Here is a 7,259-nt window from a genome sequence, read left to right on the forward strand (position 1 = left end):
CCGCGGACAATTGTCCGAGCTGTCAGTCCATCCAGGACGTATTGCGAGCGTCACGGTCGTGCATTCGAGTCCGTCTTGCGTATGCATTCGATGGGCTGTGATACACAATCAAAGTCACGCGCGACTTTTGTCATCGAGGTGGCCGGAAATAATGTTAGGCAAATACATGCAAATATACTAACAGGTTCTAATTTCAAGGAAATTCTGCACGTTTTCACTGGGTCTGAGATCTGAGTCGCCAAAGGCGCCAGAAATGAACAGGTGCTTGTGTTGGCGAAGGACAAGTCAGCTAGGGACATCGAAAGAGCACCATAACATACCACACTATAGCATCGGCCAGAGTCGATCATTAGCATCAGACATGTGACGAACGTAGGATGAGACCGAAGCAAACCAGCGACGTCTTATACGAAGACCATGTAGTGAGCCCAGACGATCAGATACGCCACGAACTCTCTCGTATGTTGAGGAAAGCGTGATCGTTGCCTTGAGTGGCTAGTCAACAGATACAAACAAGTCAAAAGACATGTAAACAGTGAATGCATTCCGGCAGCGCGAGATACCTTGCTGGTCGCAAGGTAACCCCGCCCCTACAAAGCTTGAACAAACAAACCCAAAACGGATAAAATATCACGTGACCTCCGCGCCCCTCCGGTCTCCGCGCCAGGCTCCTAAACCATCCGTCCTTAGCGTTCTCGCAGGACCCCTGAAAATACCGATAGATGCCGGTGCCAGTCCTAACAAAAAAAGCGGCTCGGGCAAGGGACGCCGGAGCCAGTCTGAACGTAGGTAGGGGTCTCAGCCGGCCAACCCGGTTTTTTAGTCCGGACACCAACAGCACCCCAGCAGTGAGGCCGGTTGTAGTCCGGACATGGTCAGCAACCCGCCACTTCGTCGCGACTAGTACATTATCCAGTGCCTTGCATAAGAAACTGAACATCGCATTTCCGCGCGCGTTGTTTGTCCGCGCCAAATATACCCTTTTCGGGTATCGGCAAATGTGCGGCAAAGACCCATCGAGAGAGATGGTAGCTAGGCATACAGCTGGGGGCAGAGTATAATGATTTACAGCCCTTAGTGTAGTTGTAAAATATACATTTCATGCATCCTCTGAAGCCTTTCGAGCCCTCTCGGGGCATCTGCGAGTCCCTGCCCAACAAATGGTCCCGCGAGAGGCCTTCCGGACCGTCTTTGCTATTGCGCCCCTGCGTAAACACGACCAAATATTACCTTTTCGAGAAGAATATCATGTGACCTCCGACCCCTCCGGCCGCGCCACTAAAAATAACTGGACCCAGCCGTATTAAGTAAAAGCCAATTACATTGCCATCATATTATTTCAATGTGGGAGATTCATATCGCTTCTTTAGTCTAGTGGTAATGCGGCGTGCATTGACTCCTGGACATCTGGAGTTCAATTCCTGCTTGTGCGCACTTTGTGGATTTGTGCTTTTAGGGTTAGGGTTTATTCACTTTCCTTACTGTTGGCTTTTATATTTACCTTGTCAACCACATGTATCACAGCTATATACATTTCAATGAAATTCTATTTTGCCCCATCTATATGACCCTCTTAGTCCAGACTTGAGACACTCTTACTGGCCGGACACGCGCGCGGCAGGAAGACCGCATTTGCCGGCATCATGTGACATTCTTCTCGATATGGTGTATTTGTACATGTTTGCACGGGGGCGCAGTAAAGCTACCTCTTCCGGACCTACCTGAAAAGGGTATATTTGGTGCGAACAAACAACGTGCGCGGAAACGCGATGTTCAGTTTCTTATGCAAGGCACTGTAATTAGATTCATTACCCCGTATGGTATTTCTCACCAAATAAGGATAGACATGCCTCCCCTGTAGTGGTGAACCCTCGGGTACCCCTTAGTTGCACGGAATTATACAGTTTACGCTGAAATCCGGAGGCACACATGGAAGACACAGCTGGGTGCCGGATGGCTCCAATATCGCTGCGGTATTGTATCTCGCCGTCCAGGGCTACAAAGCCATGAACGGGCGGGTATTTCGCACTGTCTCTCAGACCCTGGCAATGCTCGCTGCCTGCTGAATCACTCAATTTGCCTACGTCTATCCTTTGCATGCTGGAGACAAGCCCGAAGGCTCTTCCGTTATCTATTGAACTTTCTACCTCAGACTATGCACATTTCAGGTTTTCATACACCCTAGTATATATGTCTAGTGTCTAGAATGACTTGTGGACTACAGCGGGTGATTTTTGCTAGAGGCCGGGGCAATAGTCCGGACATGAATCTGACCTTGGCCGAGGCCGGTATTTTATCCGGACATAAAGGCGGGGGGCCACCAGAAAAAGTCCGGACATGACAAAATCGAGTCTTGCACTGGCATCTATCGGTATTTTCAGGGGTCCTGTTCTCACTCCTCGTCTACTAGGGCGCACGTGCAGTGTTATGTAATACAAATCTATTTTTGACTTATTACCAGATACAGAATGAACAAGAGGAGGAGAACGCTATAGGATGGCTGGCAATCCCCGAGGCTGACTAAGCGGATGGTGGCTGATGCCTTTCAGCAGCGGTCGGCGGACCTTCACGCAACCATTTACAACTTATTACCTTGGGATTTACCACCTGGGGTACTTTATAGCAATGTAAAAATGTCCTGACTGAATGGTATACTCATGCAATGGTTATCAGTAGTACCGAAGGCTGAATATCCGGCTGAAGAGGCATAATGGCTATAGACAAGCCCCTCTGAGCGTCAGAAGTATACCAAAGGTATTTGCATTGGTCTTGAACCATTCTAGCACCCATTTATATGTGTTCTGAGCGAGCACAATGAGGTAGGTGTCGAGACCCTCTCTACATCGCCCGCCAACCGCTGCTGAAAGGCATCAGCCACCGTCCACTTAGTCAGCCTCGGGGATCTCGGCAACGACATTTGTGCCAGCTGTCCTATAGCGTTCTCCTCCTCTTGTTCATTCTGTATCCGGTAATAAATCAAAAATAGATTTGTATTACATAACACTGCACGTGCGCCCTAGTAGACGAGGAGCGAGAACGCTAAGGACAGATGGTTTAGGAGCCTGTCTCCGCGCATGCCAGCCCATATCGCCTAAATTAGACTGTAAGGCCACTAATTATGATATATAGTTTATTCAAGGCCCTGACTTTTGAAGCTGTCCTGGTTCAACGGCGTAGCGTTCTTACTGCTCCTTAGCGGTTTTGGTTCGAGTACTCCTCGAGGCAATATTTTACATCACATGATTTTTTTGTCTACCCTCTTTCACACTGTCTGGTTCAATTATGGAGTAATGTTCACTCAAAAAATATTTCTGATTCAATAAATGAGACACATCTAATGAGGAAATGAAAGGACATAGAATATATCTAATTGGGCTTCTACTTTTGGACTCCCGGGCTGGAGCATGAGACAGCGCGGCGTGTCCGGAGATCACATGACTTTTAACCCGATTCGGCGTTGTTTGTTCATGCTTTGTAGGGGCATTGTAAGGCCAACTATGCGTAGGCACCGCATATCACCATCACGTAGAGGGCTAAGATGCCCACACCATCCCAATGTTAGCGGCGGAGGTTGAAATATCATTGAGATTTTTCAGTGGAGGTCACACATACCATCGCGATATTGGCACATACCATCATGATGTTGGGTGCACAGGTGCTGCATCCCATCATTATACGAAGGGCTGAGGTGTAGCATCGTGAGAGCTTGGACGCGCATCATCAGCAAAGACACTTAAACAGGATTATTCTGCTATTCCCGTGCAGCCTTTACACCACGTGGCCAAGGTGGCGACTCCTTACAATGACTTATAAGGCATTGTAAGCTTGGCCCACACTGGGTACATCACCCATATTGAGCATGCACAAAATTTTGAAAATAACCAGTCAAAGGTCAAACTTTTTTCATGATTGTCCATTGCACAGTCAGTGAAACAAATTAGGATAATACTACTTTTGAGTGCACAAAAATCTGATTGTGACTCAGGATATGACCTTTGTTCAGCATTGTTCATTGAACTTTCATTTGTTTTGCAAGGCAACACTATGAACAAAACTTGTCAGTAGAGGGCCATTGCTATGCATGGCAGGACACGAGTCCTGAGTGTTAGGAAGCGATGTCCTAACTAGTCGTCTTGAGATAACTGGGCCACGTGCCAACAGTTATGTCGTCACTACCTCAGTAAGCGTACTGAAAGGTAGGTCTGGCCGGGCCAATGCCAACGGTCAAGTCAAGAGTCCAGGTAATCGCTGTATTCAACAGGAGGTTGAACTAAGGAATACATGGGTTTTCCTACAGTATATATAGTAACTGGTATAGGGGTTAATACCCAAAGAAGAGAACAATAAGAAAGGACGCGTAAGCTATCCTGTGAGAACGTAACTCAGAGAAATGAGAAATACAAGGGCGCCCATTGGTAGAAGGTGAGTCAAGGGAGATAACGTGTGAGAAGAAGATAGCGTCTATGGGAAAGTCTACTCAGAGAAAGGTACTGTCCAATAGCAATGCTCGGGATGGAAATGGAATGAGATAAGCATGGGAAAATCATAACACTGAGTTGTGTCTGATAAGTGTTAGCATTGGGTGTATAGATGTTCCAATTGATTTATACAGTACTCTTTCTTATGCACATATTGAAATTCCTTAGATCTGTATCTGCAATGTCCCCTTCATTCATACTTTCAAGTTGTCCTTCTGTGGCTCTGCCATCATTGTACCATAAATGTACCATAAACGTCCCTGCCACTCTGACATATTAAAGTTGGTCTGTATTGGTGGCTTCAAAAAGACTACAAAATTGTATTTGTACCCAGCCCAAGGGATAGCAGCAGTTGCATTATTAGACACAATTAACAGAGATCAAAGTGCTCCTCTGCTGCCAATCAAAGATTGGCAGCTCTGTGACACAGGTCTTTTGTCCCCAGTGGAAGAGATAGTCAATAATACCTGCAGACTCCAGGTAACATCCTACCAGAACCAGAGTGCTTGTCCACTGCCAATCTTTGTTTGGCAGCTCCCTCGCATTCATTTTGCCAAACCAAGCTGAAGGACAGAAAGGGTACTCAAACAGTACTCTAAGCAGCTGGGAGCAGAAATGAAATATATATTACACATGTACTAGCTTCAATTTCTCAGGGGAGCATATAGATACAACTGAGTGGAAGAAATCAGGGTTCCAGAGGCAGCAGAGATTAAACACAGGCCCAAGATGCCTGTGACTGAAGAAATTGTATCATAGTCCCTGCCACCCACACATAAACTCAGATTATGTGTGTGAAAAACAATCCATCAAACTATTCAGCAGTCAGCATATTATTTCAGAACACAAGTGCAACATTCAAGAACCTCTTATAGCCAACATAGTATCAATGTGTATGTACCAGTAATGATTGGATTAAAAGGAAGCACAGCCCACCAAGTTGACATGCTTCAACTGCTGCAAGTACAAGACTAATGAGCTAGTGGGCAACTATGACATCACTCAACTACAGAAATGCCCTTTCTGCAGTCAAGCTATGTCATAGTAAGCAGGAGCCAATGAGAAGCCAGATGCCAACCGGCGTGGCACCTCAGCCACCGACTACAAACAGCCATAGAAGCTAATTCCCACGATAACCACATGCCACACATGACAAAGTGCATGCAGTAAAGGAAGGAGATACAATTAAATGCTCAGAATATTCCAGTAGATGGATAACCCAAAAAAACCTCTTCGTAGAAGAAACCACCGAAATACACTGAAAACCCAGGACGAAAACACAGTATTATTAAAAACAGAGACTACAAATCCGATTTTGTAGTCTTTTTGTAGTCTCCAATACAAGCGGACTTTAAAGCGGACATTAAACAGTGTAGTCAAGACTACAACAAAAAGTCGCATGCATTCTCGGCATTGCGATTCCCATGGGGTACGACATTCGGCATGCACCTTCGTTAAACTCAGGAGTCGTAATCACCCTCTTATCCTCTGCCCAAACAAAAGAGGAACATAAGTAGGTACCGCACATATTCAAACAAAGGACTCAACCCGACGACTATCATCATACAATGAATCCCGGACCGGATGGTTCAAGAAGTACTTGAGCAAAAACTCTGTGATGCAGAGGCGGTCTGGTAGTTGGTATAGCAGGTTAGTGGAAGGGCAATCGGGGGGAAAGGGAGGGGAAACGAGTCTACCTAGCTAGAAGTCGACACCCGCGAGGAGGATGTTACTTCCCCTCAGCAGATATATAGGGTGACTTATGCCGCCGAGACTACAGCATGGGGCACGCAACAAGCCCACCTAGGACAACGAACACAGCTGCTAGGGACAACCAACAACACCAGTCTCCACAGGAGCCGGAAATTGGTTTATCTCTCGTCAATGGAAGAAGAAAGATGACGGCAGAGGGAACACTTAGTGCAGCTCGAAGGGAACTTGGTTCAGCATATCATGGAACACCCATGCCGTGGTGAAGACAGTGATGATATCTGTGCTCCACGGAGTAGCTACCCTCTCTACAATGCTTTCAAGAGTAAAAAACACACCCTAACCAGATTACGAGGGGTACAGATCAAGCAACCTTTGTAGCAAACACATCCACTTGCAAGGTCCCACTGTCGAAGGCCGTTGCTGAACATTGATTAGAATACTGTAGTGGTGAAGGGACCTAGAGCAAACATGCATATGATGATTGCCAGCCAGAGAGGATGCTGGTGTGAGCAAGAGAGACTCAATGCAATCCTCCCAATAAATGATGGGACGCACATCACGTGCCCTGCACGTGCCGGTCATAACCGGCTTCTGCGAGCAGCGAGAGGGTAATTATACACTTTATGTATTATTACCCATATCTACCATGGATATGCCGTGTAACGGTTACATGCTCAGATAGAATATCATGATAGGTCTATGGTTCGAATCTTGCTAGTGCTTTAAGTTTTTGATCCTCCTTTCGGCTCGTGCCATCTGTCGCGGTCTCCAGCCTTTACTTTGACTTAAATGATGTTTTGATAGTCTTCCAGCTCGAATTCTATATGTTGATGTTTTCATCAGATAATGCTTTCACCCGGAAATTCCATTGTCTAATGAGCATGTGTACATTCAACCATTTGAGGTGTGAACCCTAGCACCAGCAAGGCATAAGTATGAGCTTGCATACTAAGTCTGCTCTATTAAAGCCCTCTTTCCTGAGCGATGAAAGACCCTGCTCTCCTATTAGACTTTACATAGTGCATACCTGGAGTGGCAGCTACAAGTAGTGTAAGACACAATCATAAT

Source organism: Gloeophyllum trabeum, assembly GCF_000344685.1.
Source record: "Gloeophyllum trabeum ATCC 11539 unplaced genomic scaffold GLOTRscaffold_00013, whole genome shotgun sequence".
NCBI lineage: Eukaryota > Fungi > Basidiomycota > Agaricomycetes > Gloeophyllales > Gloeophyllaceae > Gloeophyllum > Gloeophyllum trabeum.